The sequence below is a fragment of the Cervus elaphus genome, chromosome 32 (assembly GCF_910594005.1).
Source record: "Cervus elaphus chromosome 32, mCerEla1.1, whole genome shotgun sequence".
In the NCBI taxonomy this organism is placed as follows: domain Eukaryota; kingdom Metazoa; phylum Chordata; class Mammalia; order Artiodactyla; family Cervidae; genus Cervus; species Cervus elaphus.
In genome coordinates, this window is record NC_057846.1 from 2,599,123 (window position 1) to 2,617,277 (window position 18,155).

Below are 18,155 nucleotides of genomic sequence, written 5' to 3' on the forward strand. Positions count from 1 at the left end.
CCTCTTGAGGTGCTTGTGGTAAAGTGGTATTCCTCTGGAGTCGAAGCCAGGGACTAACCTCTCATCTCGAGTTGATTTTTGGCCCACGGAGCTCTTTCGTGTTGCTACAGTGACCTCAGGATCCCTCTAGCCTTGAAACAGTGTTCTTGGGGTTTCTCTGGAGTGCCATCAAGGAAATCAAGGCTCCTTTCATGTGTGATGTGCAAGACGGAATTGCTCTGCACGCAGTGCAGGGGAATCGGGCCTCATCTCGCGGCGAGGGGGAAGTCTCATGGTTTTTCTCGAGTTGCGGCGGGAACCTGGGGTATATTCTCGAGTTACGACGGGGATGGCCCTTCCACCCACGTGTTTGTTCAGCCACGTCAGGACTCCTGCCTAGTTGCGAGGGACAACTCTGTATTCTCCTCGAGGCTTTGCAGGGCAATTGGGACGCCTCTCCAGCTGAGGCGGGAGACCAAGTGTCCCTTTCCAAGTGCCACAGGAATCCTGGGACTCCTATCAAGTTTCACGAGGAGTCAGGCATCGTCTCCTTTGGAGGCACTGATCTCCGCGTACCTCTGGAGTTTTCAAAGGATGTGAGGCCTCCGGTCGCGATGAGGTGGGGAACTAAGTCTTTCTCTGTGCTTTCCACAGGGGATTCAGACATCCTTTCGTCCTGGGAGATGCAAGACGAGCCTGCATGAAGTCACTGCAGGGATATCCGGCCTTATTTCGAGTCAGGGCATCGCGGTGTCCATTCCACTTGAGGCCACGAACTCAGGGTCCCTCTCACATACCTAGAGCTGAGAGAAGCCTCCTCTTGAGGTGCTTGTGGTAAGGTGGTATTCCTCTGGAGACGAATCCAGGGACTAACCTCTCTTTTCGAGTTGATTTTTGGTCCATAGAGTTCTTTCGTGTTGCTACAGTGACCTCAGGATCCCTCTATCCTTGAAACAGTGTTCTTGGGGTTTCTCTGGAGTGCCATCAAGGAAATCAAGGCTCCTTTCATGTGTGATGTGCAAGACGGAATTGCTCTGCACGCAGTACAGGGGAATTGGGCCTCATCTCGCATCGAGGGGGAAGTCTCATGGTTTTTCTCGAGTTGCGGCGGGAACCTGGGGTATAATCTCGAGTTACGACGGGGATGGCCCTTCCACCCACGTGTTTGTTCAGCCACGTCAGGACTCCTGCCTAGTTGCGAGGGACAACTCGGGATTCTCCTCGAGGCTTGGCAGGGCAGTTGGAACGCCTCTCCAGCTGAGGCGGGAGACCAAGGGTCCCTTTCCACGTGCCACAAGAATCCTGGGACTCCTATCAAGTTTCATGAGGAGTCAGGCATCGTCTCCTTTGAAGGCACTGTTCTCCGCGTACCTCTGGAGTTTTCAAAGGATGTGAGGCCTCCGGTCGCGATGAGGTGGGGAACTAGGTCTTTCTCTGTGGTCTCCAGAGAGGATTCAGACATCCTTTCTTCTTGGGAGATGCAAGACGAGCCTGCATTCAAGTCACTGCAGGGATATCCGGCCTTATTTCGAGTCAGGGCATCGCGGTGTCCATTCCACTTGAGGCCGCAAACTCAGGATCCCTCTCACATACCTAGAGCTGAGAGAAGCCTCCTCTTGAGGTGCTTGTGGTAAGGTGGTATTCCTCAGGAGTCGAAGCCAGGGACTAACCTCTCATCTCGTGTTGATTCTTGGTCCACGGAGCTCTTTCGTGTTGCTACAGTGACCTCAGGATACCTCTAGCCTTGAAACAGTGTTCTTGAGGTTTCTCTGGAGTGCCATCAAGGAAATCAAGGCTCCTTTCATGTGTGATGTGCAACACGGAATTGCTCTGCACGCAGTGCAGGGGAATCGGGCCTCATCTCGCGGCGAGGGGGAAGTCTCAAGGTTTTTCTCGAGTTGTGGCGGGAACCTGGGGTATATTCTCGAGTTACGACGGGGAAGGCCCTTCCACACACGTGTTTCTTCAGCGACGTCAGGACTCCTGCCTAGTTGCGAGGGACAACTCGGGATTTTCCTCGAGGCTTTGCAGGGCAATTGGGACGCCTCTCCAGGTGAGGCGGGAGGCCAAGGGTCCCTTTCCACGTGCCACAGGAATCCTGGGTCTCCCATCAAGTTTCACGAGGAGTCAGGCATCGTCTCCTTTGGAGGCACTGATCTCCGCGTACCTCTGGAGTTTTCAAAGGATGTGAGGCCTCCGGTCGCGATGAGGTGGGGAACTAGGTCTTTCTCTGTGGTCTCCACAGGGGATTCAGACATCCTTTCATCTTGGGAGATGCAAGACGAGCCTGCATTCAAGTCACTGCAGGGATATCCGGCCTTATTTCGAGTCAGGGCATCGCGGTGTCCATTCCACTTGAGGCCTCAAACTCAGGGTCCCTCTCACATACCTAGAGCTGAGAGAAGCCTCCTCTTGAGGTGCTTGTGGTAAGGTGGTATTCCTCTGGAGTCGAAGCCAGGGACTAACCTCTCATCTCGAGTTGATTTTTGGCCCACGGAGCTCTTTCGTGTTGCTACAGTGACCTCAGGATCCCTCTAGCCTTGAAACAGTGTTCTTGGGGTTTCTCTGGAGTGCCATGAAGGAAATCAAGGCTCCTTTCATGTGTGATGTGCAACACGGAATTGCTCTGCACGCAGTGCAGGGGAATCGGGCCTCATCTCGCGGCGAGGGGGAAGTCTCATGGTTTTTCTCGAGTTGCGGCGGGAACCTGGGGTATATTCTCGAGTTACGACGGGGATGGCCCTTCCACACACGTGTTTCTTCAGCGACGTCAGGACTCCTGCCTAGTTGCGAGGGACAACTCTGGATTCTCCTCGAGGCTTGGCAGGGCAATTGGGACGCCTCTCCAGCTGAGGCGGGAGACCAAGTGTCCCTTTCCAAGTGCCAAAGGAATCCTGGGACTCCTATCAAGTTTCACGAGGAGTCAGGCATCGTCTCCTTTGGAGGCACTGATCTCCGCGTACCTCTGGAGTTTTCAAAGGATGTGAGGCCTCCGGTCGCGATGAGGTGGGGAACTAAGTCTTTCTCTGTGCTTTCCACAGGGGATTCAGACATCCTTTCGTCCTGGGAGATGCAAGACGAGCCTGCATTGAAGTCACTGCAGGGATATCCGGCCTTATTTCGAGTCAGGGCATCGCGGTGTCCATTCCACTTGAGGCCGCAAACTCAGGGTCCCTCTCACATACCTAGAGCTGAGAGAAGCCTCCTCTTGAGGTGCTTGTGGTAAGGTGGTATTCCTCTGGAGTCGAAGCCAGGGACTAACCTCTCTTTTCGAGTTGATTTTTGGTCCACAGAGTTCTTTCGTGTTGCTACAGTGACCTCAGGATCCCTCTATCCTTGAAACAGTGTTCTTGGGGTTTCTCTGGAGTGCTATCAAGGAAATCAAGGCTCCTTTCATGTGTGATGTGCAAGACGGAATTGCTCTGCACGCAGTACAGGGGAATTGGGCCTCATCTCGCATCGAGGGGGAAGTCTCATGGTTTTTCTCGAGTTGCGGCGGGAACCTGGGGTATATTCTCGAGTTACGACGGGGATGGCCCTTCCACCCACGTGTTTGTTCAGCCACGTCAGGACTCCTGCCTAGTTGCGAGGGACAACTCGGGATTCTCCTCGAGGCTTGGCAGGGCAATTGGAACGCCTCTCCAGCTGAGGCGGGAGACCAAGGGTCCCTTTCCACGTGCCACAAGAATCCTGGGACTCCTATCAAGTTTCACGAGGAGTCAGGCATCGTCTCCTTTGAAGGCACTGATCTCCGCGTACCTCTGGAGTTTTCAAAGGATGTGAGGCCTCCGGTCGCGATGAGGTGGGGAACTAGGTCTTTCTCTGTGGTCTCCACAGGGGATTCAGACATCCTTTCTTCTTGGGAGATGCAAGACGAGCCTGCATTCAAGTCACTGCAGGGATATCCGGCCTTATTTCGAGTCAGGGCATCGCGGTGTCCATTCCACTTGAGGCCGCAAACTCAGGATCCCTCTCACATACCTAGAGCTGAGAGAAGCCTCCTCTTGAGGTGCTTGTGTTAAGGTGGTATTCCTCAGGAGTCGAAGCCAGGGACTAACCTCTCATCTCGTGTTGATTCTTAGTCCACGGAGCTCTTTCGTGTTGCTACAGTGACCTCAGGATCCCTCTAGCCTTGAAACAGTGTTCTTGGGGTTTCTCTGGAGTGCCATCAAGGAAATCAAGGCTCCTTTCATGTGTGATGTGCAACACGGAATTGCTCTGCACGCAGTGCAGGGGAATCGGGCCTCATCTGGCGGTGAGGGGGAAGTCTCATGGTTTTTCTCGAGTTGCGGCGGGAACCTGGGGTATATTCTCGAGTTACGACGGGGATGGCCCTTCCACACACGTGTGTGTTCAGCCATGTCAGGACTTCTGCCTAGTCGCGAGGGACAACTCTGGATTCTCCTCGAGGCTTGGCAGGGCAATTGGGACGCCTCTCCAGCTGAGGCGGGAGACCAAGTGTCCCTTTCCAAGTGCCACAGGAATCCTGGGACTCCTATCAAGTTTCACGAGGAGTCAGGCATCGTCTCCTTTGGAGGCACTGATCTCCGCGTACCTCTGGAGTTTTCAAAGGATGTGAGGCTATCGGTCGCGATGAGGTGGGGAACTAAGTCTTTCTCTGTGCTTTCCACAGGGGATTCAGACATCCTTTCGTCCTGGGAGATGCAAGACGAGCCTGCATTGAAGTCACTGCAGGGATATCCGGCCTTATTTCGAGTCAGGGCATCGCGGTGTCCATTCCACTTGAGGCCGCAAACTCAGGGTCCCTCTCACATACCTAGAGCTGAGAGAAGCCTCCTCTTGAGGTGCTTGTGGTAAGGTGGTATTCCTCTGGAGACGAATCCAGGGACTAACCTCTCTTTTCGAGTTGATTTTTGGTCCACAGAGTTCTTTCGTGTTGCTACAGTGACCTCAGGATCCCTCTATCCTTGAAACAGTGTTCTTGGGGTTTCTCTGGAGTGCCATCAAGGAAATCAAGGCTCCTTTCATGTGTGATGTGCAAGACGGAATTGCTCTGCACGCAGTACAGGGGAATTGGGCCTCATCTCGCATCGAGGGGGAAGTCTCATGGTTTTTCTCGAGTTGCGGCGGGAACCTGGGGTATACTCTCGAGTTACGACGGGGATGGCCCTTCCACCCACGTGTTTGTTCAGCCACGTCAGGACTCCTGCCTAGTTGCGAGGGACAACTCGGGATTCTCCTCGAGGCTTGGCAGGGCAATTGGAACGCCTCTCCAGCTGAGGCGGGAGACCAAGGGTCCCTTTCCACGTGCCACAAGAATCCTGGGACACCTATCAAGTTTCACGAGGAGTCAGGCATCGTCTCCTTTGGAGGCACTGATCTCCGCGTACGTCTGGAGTTTTCAAAGGATGTGAGGCCTCCGGTCGCGATGAGGTGGGGAACTAGGTCTTTCTCTGTGGTCTCCACAGGGGATTCAGACATCCTTGCTTCTTGGGAGATGCAAGACGAGCCTGCATTCAAGTCACTGCAGGGATATCCGGCCTTATTTCGAGTCAGGGCATCGCGGTGTCCATTCCACTTGAGGCCGCAAACTCAGGATCCCTCTCACATACCTAGAGCTGAGAGAAGCCTCCTCTTGAGGTGCTTGTGGTAAGGTGGTATTCCTCAGGAGTCGAAGCCAGGGACTAACCTCTCATCTCGTGTTGATTCTTGGTCCACGGAGCTCTTTCGTGTTGCTACAGTGACCTCAGGATCCCTCTAGCCTTGAAACAGTGTTCTTTGGGTTTCTCTGGAGTGCCATCAAGGAAATCAAGGCTCCTTTCATGTGTGATGTGCAACACGGAATTGCTCTGCACGCAGAGCAGGGGAATCGGGCCTCATCTCGCGGCGAGGGGGAAGTGTCATGGTTTTTCTCGAGTTGCGGCGGGAACCTGGGGTATATTCTCGAGTTACGACGGGGATGGCCCTTCCACACACGTGTGTGTTCAGCCATGTCAGGACTCCTGCCTAGTTGCGAGGGACAACTCGGGATTCTTCTCGAGGCTTTGCAGGGCAATTGGGACGCCTCTCCAGCTGAGGCGGGAGACCAAGAGTCCCTTTCCACGTGCCACAGGAATCCTGGGTCTCCTATCAAGTTTCACGAGGAGTCAGGTATCGTCTCCTTTGGAGGCACTGATCTCCGCATACCTCTGGAGTTTTCAAAGATTTTGAGGCCTCCTGTCGCGATGAGGTGGGGAACTAGGTCTTTCTCTGTGGTCTCCACAGGGGATTCAGACACCCTTTCGTCTTGGGAGATGCAAGACTAGCCTGCATTCAAGTCACTGCAGGGATATCCGGCCTTATTTCGAGTCAGGGCATCGCGGTGTCCATTCCACTTGAGGCCGCAAACTCAGGATCCCTCTCACATACCTAGAGCTGAGAGAAGCCTCCTCTTGAGGTGCTTCTGGTAAGGTGGTATTCCTCGGGAGTCGAAGCCAGGGTCTAACCTCTCATCTCGAGTTGATTTTTGGTCCACAGAGTTCTTTTGTGTTGCTACAGTGACCTCAGGATCCCTCTAGCCTTGAAACAGTGATCTTGGGGTTTCTCTGGAGTGCCATGAAGGAAATCAAGGCTCCTTTCATGTGTGATGTGCAACACAGAATTGCTCTGCACGCAGTGCAGGGGAATCGGGCCTCGTCTCGCGGCGAGGGGGAAGTCTCATGGTTTTTCTCGAGTTGCGGCGGGAACCTGGGGTATATTCTCGAGTTACGACGGGGATGGCCCTTCCACCCACGTGTTTGTTCAGCCACGTCAGGACTCCTGCCTAGTTGCGAGGGACAACTCGGGATTCTCCTCGAGGCTTGGCAGGGCAATTGGAACGCCTCTCCAGCTGAGGCGGGAGACCAAGTGTCCCTTTCCAAGTGCCACAGGAATCCTGGGACTCCTATCAAGTTTCACGAGGAGTCAGGCATCGTCTCCTTTGGAGGCACTGATCTCCGCGTACCTCTGGAGTTTTCAAAGGATGTGAGGCCTCCGGTCGCGATGAGGTGGGGAACTAGGTGTTTCTCTGTGGTCTCCACAGGGGATTCAGACATCCTTTCATCTTGGGAGATGCAAGACGAGCCTGCATTCAAGTCACTGCAGGGATATCCAGCCTTATTTCGCGTCAGGGCATCGTGGTGTCCATTCCACTTGAGGCCCCAAACTCAGGGTCCCTCTCACATACCTAGAGCTGAGAGAAGCCTCCTCTTGAGGTGCTTGTGGTAAGGTGGTATTCCTCTGGAGTCGAAGCCAGGGACTAACCTCTCATCTCGAGTTGATTTTTGGCCCACGGAGTTCTTTCGTGTTGTTACAGTGACCTGAGGATCCCTCTAGCCTTGAAACAGTGTTCTTGGGGTTTCTCTGGAGTGCCATCAAGGAAATCAAGGCTCCTTTCACGTGTGATGTGCAACACGGAATTGCTCTGCACGCAGTGCAGGGGAATCGGGCCTCATCTCGTGGCGAGGGGGAAGTCTCATGGTTTTTCTCGAGTTGCGGCGGGAACCTGGGGTATATTCTCGAGTTACGACGGGGATGGCCCTTCCACCCACGTGTTTGTTCAGCCACGTCAGGACTCCTGCCTAGTTGCGAGGGACAACTCTGGATTCTCCTCGAGGCTTGGCAGGGCAATTGGGACGCCTCTCCAGCTGAGGCGGGAGACCAAGGGTCCCTTTCCAAGTGCCACAGGAATCCTGGGACTCCTATCAAGTTTCACTAGGAGTCAGGCATCGTCTCCTTTGGAGGCACTGATCTCCGCGTACCTGTGGAGTTTTCAAAGGATGTGAGGCCTCCGGTCGCGATGAGGTGGGGAACTAAGTCTTTCTCTGTGCTTTCCACAGGGGATTCAGACATCCTTTCGTCCTGGGAGATGCAAGACGAGCCTGCATTGAAGTCACTGCAGGGATATCCAGCCTTATTTCGAGTCAGGGCATCGCGGTGTCCATTCCACTTGAGGCCGCAAACTCAGGGTCCCTCTCACATACCTAGAGCTGAGAGAAGCCTCCTCTTGAGGTGCTTGTGGTAAGGTGGTATTCCTCTGGAGACGAATCCAGGGACTAACCTCTCTTTTCGAGTTGATTTTTGGTCCACAGAGTTCTTTCGTGTTGCTACAGTGACCTCAGGATCCCTCTAGCCTTGAAACAGTGTTCTTTGGGTTTCTCTGGAGTGCCATCAAGGAAATCAAGGCTCCTTTCATGTGTGATGTGCAAGACGGAATTGCTCTGCACGCAGTACTGGGGAATCGGGCCTCATCTCGCATCGAGGGGGAAGTCTCATGGTTTTTCTCGAGTTGCGGCGGGAACCTGGGGTATATTCTCGAGTTACGATGGGGATGGCCCTTCCACCCACGTGTTTGTTCAGCCACGTCAGGACTCCTGCCTAGTTGCGAGGGACAACTCGGGATTCTCCTCGAGGCTTGGCAGGGCAATTGGAACGCCTCTCCAGCTGAGGCGGGAGACCAAGGGTCCCTTTCCACGTGCCACAAGAATCCTGGGACTCCTATCAAGTTTCACGAGGAGTCAGGCATCGTCTCCTTTGAAGGCACTGATCTCCGCGTACCTCTGGAGTTTTCAAAGGATGTGAGGCCTCCGGTCGCGATGAGGTGGGGAACTAGGTTTTTCTCTGTGGTCTCCACAGGGGATTCAGACATCCTTTCTTCTTGGGAGATGCAAGACGAGCCTGCATTCAAGTCACTGCAGGGATATCCGGCCTTATTTCGAGTCAGGGCATCGCGGTGTCCATTCCACTTGAGGCCGCAAACTCAGGGTCCCTCTCACATACCTAGAGCTGAGAGAAGCCTCCTCTTGAGGTGCTTGTGGTAAGGTGGTATTCCTCTGGAGACGAATCCAGGGACTAACCTCTCTTTTCGAGTTGATTTTTGGTCCACGGAGTTCTTTCGTGTTGCTACAGTGACCTCAGGATCCCTCTAGCCTTGAAACAGTGTTCTTGGGGTTTCTCTGGAGTGCCATCAAGGAAATCAAGGCTCCTTTCATGTGTGATGTGCAACACGGAATTGCTCTGCACGCAGTGCAGGGGAATCGGGCCTCATCTCGCGGCGAGGGGGAAGTCTCATGGTTTTTCTCGAGTTGCGGCGGGAACCTGGGGTATATTCTCAAGTTACGACAGGGATGGCCCTTCCACCCACGTGTTTCTTCAGCGACGTCAGGACTCCTGCCTAGTTGCGAGGGACAACTCGGGATTCTCCTCGAGGCTTTGCAGGGCAATTGGGACGCCTCTCCAGGTGAGGCGGGAGACCAAGGGTCCCTTTCCACGTGCCACAGGAATCCTGGGACTCCTATCAAGTTTCACGAGGAGTCAGGCATCGTCTCCTTTGGAGGCACTGATCTGGGCGTACCTCTGGAGTTTTCAAAGGATGTGAGGCCTCCGGTCGCGATGAGGTGGGGAACTAGGTCTTTCTCTGTGGTCTCCACAGGGGATTCAGACATCCTTTCATCTTGGGAGATGCAAGACGAACCTGCATTCAAGTCACTGCAGGGATATCCAGCCTTATTTCGAGTCAGGGCATCGCGGTGTCCATTCCACTTGAGGCCGCAAACTCAGGGTCCCTCTCACATACCTAGAGCTGAGAGAAGCCTCCTCTTGAGGTGCTTGTGGTAAGGTGGTATTCCTCTGGAGTCGAAGCCAGGGACTAACCTCTCATCTCGAGTTGATTTTTGGCCCACGGAGCTCTTTCGTGTTGCTACAGTGACCTCAGGATCCCTCTAGCCTTGAAACAGTGTTCTTGGGGTTTCTCTGGAGTGCCATCAAGGAAATCAAGGCTCCTTTCATGTGTGATGTGCAACACGGAATTGCTCTGCACGCAGTGCAGGGGAATCGGGCCTCATCTCGCGGCGAGGGGGAAGTCTCATGGTTTTTCTCGAGTTGCGGCGGGAACCCGGGGTATATTCTCGAGTTACGACGGGGATGGCCCTTCCACCCACGTGTTTCTTCAGCGACGTCAGGACTCCTGCCTAGTTGCGAGGGACAACTCTGGATTCTCCTCGAGGCTTGGCAGGGCAATTGGGACGCCTCTCCAGCTGAGGCGGGAGACCAAGTGTCCCTTTCCAAGTGCCACAGGAATCCTGGGACTCCTATCAAGTTTCACGAGGAGTCAGGCATCGTCTACTTTGGAGGCACTGATCTCCGCGTACCTCTGGAGTTTTCAAAGGATGTGAGGCTATCGGTCGAGATGAGGTGGGGAACTAAGTCTTTCTCTGTGCTTTCCACAGGGGATTCAGACATCCTTTCGTCCTGGGAGATGCAAGACGAGCCTGCATTGAAGTCACTGCAGGGATATCCGGCCTTATTTCGAGTCAGGGCATCGCGGTGTCCATTCCACTTGAGGCCGCAAACTCAGGGTCCCTCTCACATACCTAGAGCTGAGAGAAGCCTCCTCTTGAGGTGCTTGTGGTAAGGTGGTATTCCTCTGGAGACGAATCCAGGGACTAACCTCTCTTTTCGAGTTGATTTTTGGTCCACAGAGTTCTTTCGTGTTGCTACCGTGACCTCAGGATCCCTCTAGCCTTGAAACAGTGATCTTGGGGTTTCTCTGGAGTGCCATCAAGGAAATCAAGGCTCCTTTCATGTGTGATGTGCAAGACGGAATTGCTCTGCACGCAGTACAGGGGAATCGGGCCTCATCTCGCATCGAGGGGGAAGTCTCATGGTTTTTCTCGAGTTGCGGCGGGAACCTGGGGTATATTCTCGAGTTACGACGTGGATGGCCCTTCCACCCACGTGTTTGTTCAGCCACGTCAGGACTCCTGCCTAGTTGCGAGGTACAACTCGGGATTCTCCTCGAGTCTTGGCAGGGCAATTGGAACACCTCTCCAGCTGAGGCGGGAGACCAAGGGTCCCTTTCCACGTGCCACAAGAATCCTGGGACTCCTATCAAGTTTCACGAGGAGTCAGGCATCGTCTCCTTTGGAGGCACTGATCTCCGCGTACCTCTGGAGTTTTCAAAGGATGTGAGGCCTCCGGTCGCGATGAGGTGGGGAACTAGGTCTTTCTCTGTGGTCTCCACAGGGGATTCAGACATCCTTTCTTCTTGGGAGATGCAAGACGAGCCTGCATTCAAGTCACTGCAGGGATATCCGGCCTTATTTCGAGTCAGGGCATCGCGGTGTCCATTCCACTTGAGGCCGCAAACTCAGGATCCCTCTCACATACCTAGTGCTGAGAGAAGCCTCCTCTTGAGGTGCTTGTGGTAAGGTGGTATTCCTCAGGAGTCGAAGCCAGGGACTAACCTCTCATCTCGTGTTGATTCTTGGTCCACGGAGCTCTTTCGTGTTGCTACAGTGACCTCAGGATCCCTCTAGCCTTGAAACAGTGTTCTTGGGGTTTCTCTGGAGTGCCATCAAGGAAATCAAGGCTCCTTTCATGTGTGATGTGCAAGACGGAATTGCTCTGCAGGCAGTGCAGGGGAATCGGGCCTCATCTCGCGGCGAGGGGGAAGTCTCATGGTTTTTCTCGAGTTGCGGCGGGAACCTGGGGTATATTCTCGAGTTACGACGGGGATGGCCCTTCCACACACGTGTGTGTTCAGCCATGTCAGGACTCCTGCCTAGTTGCGAGGGACAACTCGGGATTCTCCTAGAGGCTTTGCAGGGCAATTGGGACGCCTCTCCAGCTGAGGCGGGAGACCAAGGGTCCCTTTCCATGTGCCACAGGAATCCTGGGTCTCCTATCAAGTTTCACGAGGAGTCAGGCATCGTCTCCTTTGGAGGCACTGATCTCCGCATACCTCTGGAGTTTTCAAAGGATTTGAGGCCTCCTGTCGCGATGAGGTGGGGAACTAGGTCTTTCTCTGTGGTCTCCACAGGGGATTCAGACACCCTTTCGTCTTGAGAGATGCAAGACGAGCCTGCATTCCAGTCACTGCAGGGATATCCGGCCTTATTTCGAGTCAGGGCATCGCGGTGTCCATTCCACTTGAGGCCACAAACTCAGGGTCCCTCTCACATACCTAGAGCTGAGAGAAGCCTACTCTTGACGTGCTTGTGGTAAGGTGGTATTCCTCTGGAGTCGAAGCCAGGGACTAACCTCTCATCTCGAGTTGATTTTTGGTCCACGGAGCTCTTTCGTGTTGCTACAGTGACCTCAGGATCCCTCTAGCCTTGAAACAGTGTTCTTGGGGTTTCTCTGGAGTGCCATGAAGGAAATCAAGGCTCCTTTCATGTGTGATGTGCAACACAGAATTGCTCTGCACGCAGTACAGGGGAATCGGGCCTCATCTCGCGGCGAGGGGGAAGTCTCATGGTTTTTCTCGAGTTGCGGCGGGAACCTGGGGTATATTCTCGAGTTACGACGGGGATGGCCCTTCCACACACGTGTGTGTTCAGCCATGTCAGGACTCCTGCCTAGTTGCGAGGGACAACTCGGGATTCTCCTCGAGGCTTTGCAGGGCAATTGGGACGCCTCTCCAGCTGAGGCGGGAGACCAAGGGTCCCTTTCCACGTGCCACAGGAATCCTGGGTCTCCTATCAAGTTTCACGAGGAGTCAGGCATCGTCTCCTTTGGAGGCACTGATCTCCGCATACCTCTGGAGTTTTCAAAGATTTTGAGGCCTCCTGTCGCGATGAGGTGGGGATCTAGGTCTTTCTCTGTGGTCTCCACAGGGGATTCAGACACCCTTTCGTCTTGGGAGATGCAAGACGAGCCTGCATTCAAGTCACTGCAGGGATATCCGGCCTTATTTCGAGTCAGGGCATCGCGGTGTCCAATCCACTTGAGGCCGCAAACTCAGGGTCCCTCTCACATACCTAGAGCTGAGAGAAGCCTCCTCTTGATGTGCTTGTGGTAAGGTGGTATTCCTCAGGAGTCGAAGCCAGGGACTAACCTCTCATCTCGTGTTGATTCTTGGTCCACGGAGCTCTTTCGTGTTGCTACAGTGACCTCAGGATCCCTCTAGCCTTGAAACAGTGTTCTTGGGGTTTCTCTGGAGTGCCATCAAGGAAATCAAGGCTCCTTTCATGTGTGATGTGCAAGACGGAATTGCTCTGCACGCAGTGCAGGGGAATCGGGCCTCATCTCGCGGCGAGGGGGAAGTCTCATGGTTTTTCTCGAGTTGCGGCGGGAACCTGGGGTATATTCTCGAGTTACGACGGGGATGGCCCTTCCACACACGTGTGTGTTCAGCCATGTCAGGACTCCTGCCTAGTTGCGAGGGACAACTCGGGATTCTGCTCGAGGCTTGGCAGGGCAATTGGGACGCCTCTCCAGCTGAGGCGGGAGACCAAGGGTCCCTTTCCACGTACCACAGGAATCCTGGGACTCCTATCAAGTTTCACGAGGAGTCAGGCATCGGCTCCTTTGGAGGCACTGATCTCCGCGTACCTCTGGAGTTTTCAAAGGATGTGAGGCCTCCGGTCGCGATGAGGTGGGGAACTAGGTCTTTCTCTGTGGTCTCCACAGGGGATTCAGACATCCTTTCATCTTGGGAGATGCAAGACGAGCCTGCATTCAAGTCACTGCAGGGATATCCAGCCTTATTTCGAGTCAGGGCATCGCGGTGTCCATTCCACTTGAGGCCGCAAACTCAGGGTCCCTCTCACATACCTAGAGCTGAGAGAAGCCTCCTCTTGAGGTGCTTGTGGTAAGGTGGTATTCCTCTGGAGTCGAAGCCAGGGACCAACCTCTCATCTCGAGTTGATTTTTGGCCCACGGAGCTCTTTCGTGTTGCTACAGTGACCTCAGGATCCCTCTAGCCTTGAAACAGTGTTCTTGGGGTTTCTCTGGAGTGCCATCAAGGAAATCAAGGCTCCTTTCATGTGTGATGTGCAACACGGAATTGCTCTGCACGCAGTGCAGGGGAATCGGGCCTCATCTGGCGGCGAGGGGGAAGTCTCATGGTTTTTCTCGAGTTGCGGGGGGAACCTGGGGTATATTCTCGAGTTACGACGGGGATGGCCCTTCCACACACGTGTTTCTTCAGCGACGTCAAGACTCCTGCCTAGTTGCGAGGGACAACTCTGGATTCTCCTCGAGGCTTGGCAGGGCAATTGGGACGCCTCTCCAGCTGAGGCGGGAGACCAAGTGTCCCTTTCCAAGTGCCACAGGAATCCTGGGACTCCTATCAAGTTTCACGAGGAGTCAGGCATCGTCTCCTTTGGAGTCACTGATCTCCGCATACCTCTGGAGTTTTCAAAGGATGTGAGGCTATCGGTCGCGATGAGGTGGGGAACTAAGTCTTTCTCTGTGCTTTCCACAGGGGATTCAGACATGCTTTCGTCCTGGGAGATGCAAGACGAGCCTGCATTGAAGTCACTGCAGGGATATCCGGCCTTATTTCGAGTCAGGGCATCGCGGTGTCCATTCCACTTGAGGCCGCAAACTCAGGGTCCCTCTCACATACCTAGAGCTGAGAGAAGCCTCCTCTTGAGGTGCTTGTGGTAAGGTGGTATTCCTCTGGAGACGAATCCAGGGACTAACCTCTCTTTTCGAGTTGATTTTTGGTCCACAGAGTTCTTTCGTCTTGCTACAGTGACCTCAGGATCCCTCTATCCTTGAAACAGTGTTCTTGGGGTTCCTCTGGAGTGCCATCAAGGAAATCAAGGCTCCTTTCATGTGTGATGTGCAAGACGGAATTGCTCTGCACGCAGTAAAGGGGAATCGGGCCTCATCTCGCGGCGAGGGGGAAGTCTCATGGTTTTTCTCGAGTTGCGGCGGGAACCTGGGGTATATTCTCGAGTTACGACGGGGATGGCCCTTCCACCCACGTGTTTGTTCAGCCACGTCAGGACTCCTGCCTAGTTGCGAGGGACAACTCGGGATTCTCCTCGAGGCTTGGCAGGGCAATTGGAACGCCTCTCCAGCTGAGGCGGGAGACCAAGGGTCCCTTTCCACGTGCCACAAGAATCCTGGGACTCCTATCAAGTTTCACGAGGAGTCAGGCATCGTCTCCTTTGGAGGCACTGATCTCCGCGTACCTCTGGAGTTTTCAAAGGATGTGAGGCCTCCGGTCGCGATGAGGTGGGGAACTAGGTCTTTCTCTGTGGTTTCCACAGGGGATTCAGACATCCTTTCTTCTTGGGAGATGCAAGACGAGCCTGCATTCAAGTCACAGCAGGGATATCCGGCCTTATTTCGAGTCAGGGCATCGCGGTGTCCATTCCACTTGAGGCCGCAAACTCAGGATCCCTCTCACATACCTAGAGCTGAGAGAAGCCTCCTCTTGAGGTGCTTGTGGTAAGGTGGTATTCCTCAGGAGTCGAAGCCAGGGACTAACCTCTCATCTCATGTTGATTCTTGGTCCACGGAGCTCTTTCGTGTTGCTACAGTGACCTCAGGATCCCTCTAGCCTTGAAACAGTGTTCTTGGGGTTTCTCTGGAGTGCCATCAAGGAAATCAAGGCTCCTTTCATGTGTGATGTGCAACACGGAATTGCTCTGCACGCAGTGCAGGGGAATCGGGCCTCATCTCGCGGCGAGGGGGAAGTCTCATGGTTTTTCTCGAGTTGCGGCGGGAACCTGGGGTATATTCTCGAGTTACGACGGGGATGGCCCTTCCACACACGTGTGTGTTCAGCCATGTCAGGACTCCTGCCTAGTTGCGAGGGACAACTCGGGATTCTCCTCGAGGCTTTGCAGGGCAATTGGGACGCCTCTCCAGCTGAGGCGGGAGACCAAGAGTCCCTTTCCACGTGCCACAGGAATCCTGGGTCTCCTATCAAGTTTCACGAGGAGTCAGGCATCGTCTCCTTTGGAGGCACTGATCTCCGCATACCTCTGGAGTTTTCAAAGATTTTGAGGCCTCCTGTCGCGATGAGGTGGGGAACTACGTCTTTCTCTGTGGTCTCCACAGGGGATTCAGACACCCTTTCGTCTTGGGAGATGCAAGACGAGCCTGCATTCCAGTCACTGCAGGGATATCCGGCCTTATTTCGACTCAGGGCATCGCGGTGTCCATTCCACTTGAGGCTGCAAACTCAGGATCCCTCTCACATACCTAGACTGAGAGAAGCCTCCTCTTGAGGTGCTTCTGGTAAGGTGGTATTCCTCTGGAGTCGAAGCCAGGGACTAACCTCTCATCTCAAGTTGATTTTTGGTCCACAGAGTTCTTTCGTGTTGCTACAGTGACCTCAGGATCCCTCTAGCCTTGAAATAGTATTCTTGGGGTTTCTCTGGAGTGCCATGAAGGAAATCAAGGCTCCTTTCATGTGTGATGTGCATCACAGAATTGCTCTGCACGCAGTGCAGGGGAATCGGGCCTCGTCTCGCGGCGAGGGGGAAGTCTCATGGTTTTTCTCGAGTTGCGTCGGGAACCTGGGGTATATTCTCCAGTTACGACGGGGATGGCCCTTCCACACACGTGTTTGTTCAGTCACGTCAGGACTCTTGCCTAGTTGCGAGACACAACTCGGGATGCTCCTCGAGGCTTGGCAAGGCAATTGGGACGCCTCTCCAGCTGAGGCGGGAGACCAAGGGTCCCTTTCCACGTGCCACAGGAATCCTGGGACTCCTATCAAGTTTCACGAGGAGTCAGGCATCGTCTCCTTTGGAGGCACTGATCTCCGCGTACCTCTGGAGTTTTCAAAGGATGTGAGGCCTCCGGTCGCGATGAGGTGGGGAACTAGGTCTTTCTCTGTGGTCTCCACAGGGGATTCAGACATCCTTTCATCTTGGGAGATGCAAGACGAGCCTGCATTCAAGTCACTGCAGGGATATCCAGCCTTATTTCGAGTCAGGGCATCGCGGTGTCCATTCCACTTGAGGCCGCAAACTCAGGGTCCCTCTCACATACCTAGAGCTGAGAGAAGCCTCCTCTTGAGGTGCTTGTGGTAAGGTGGTATTCCTCTGGGGACGAATCCAGGGACTAACTTCTCTTTTCGAGTTGATTTTTGGTCCACAGAGTTCTTTCGTGTTGCTACAGTGACCTCAGGATCCCTCTAGCCTTGAAACAGTGTTCTTTGGGTTTCTCTGGAGTGCCATCAAGGAAATCAAGGCTCCTTTCATGTGTGATGTGCAAGACGGAATTGCTCTGCACGCAGTACAGGGGAATTGGGCCTCATCTCGCATCGAGGGGGAAGTCTCATGGTTTTTCTCGAGTTGCGGCGGGAACCTGGGGTATATTCTCGAGTTACGACGGGGATGGCCCTTCCACCCACGTGTTTGTTCAGCCACGTCAGGACTCCAGCCTAGTTGCGAGGGACAACTCGGGATTCTCCTCGAGGCTTGGCAGGGCAATTGGAACGCCTCTCCAGCTGAGGCGGGAGACCAAGGGTCCCTTTCCACGTGCCACAAGAATCCTGGGACTCCTATCAAGTTTCACGAGGAGTCAGGCATCGTCTCCTTTGAAGGCACTGATCTCCGCGTACCTCTGGAGTTTTCAAAGGATGTGAGGCCTCCGGTCGCGATGAGGTGGGGAACTAGGTCTTTCTCTGTGGTCTCCACAGGGGATTCAGACATCCTTTCTTCTTGGGAGATGCAAGACGAGCCTGCATTCAAGTCACTGCAGGGATATCCGGCCTTATTTCGAGTCAGGGCATCGCGGTGTCCATTCCACTTGAGGCCGCAAACTCAGGATCCCTCTCACATACCTAGAGCTGAGAGAAGCCTCCTCTTGAGGTGCTTGTGGTAAGGTGGTATTCCTCAGGAGTCGAAGCCAGGGACTAACCTCTCATCTCGTGTTGATTCTTGGTCCACGGAGCTCTTTCGTGTTGCTACAGTGACCTCAGGATCCCTCTAGCCTTGAAACAGTGTTCTTGGGGTTTCTCTGGAGTGCCATCAAGGAAATCAAGGCTCCTTTCATGTGTGATGTGCAACACGGAATTGCTCTGCACGCAGTTCAGGGGAATCGGGCCTCATCTCGCGGCGAGGGGGAAGTCTCATGGTTTTTCTCGAGTTGCGGCGGGAACCTGGGGTATATTCTCGAGTTACGACGGGGATGGCCCATCCACACACGTGTTTCTTCAGCGACGTCAGGACTCCTGCCTAGTTGCGAGGGACAACTCGGGATTCTCCTCGAGGCTTTGCAGGGCAATTGGGACGCCTCTCCAGCTGAGACGGGAGACCAAGGGTCCCTTTCCACGTGCCACAGGAATCCTGGGTCTCCTATCAAGTTTCACGAGGAGTCAGGCATCGTTTCCTTTGGAGGCACTGATCTCCGCAAACCTCTGGAGTTTTCAAAGGATTTGAGGCCTCCTGTCGCGATAAGGTGGGGAACTAGGTCTTTCTCTGTGGTCTCCACAGGGGATTCAGACA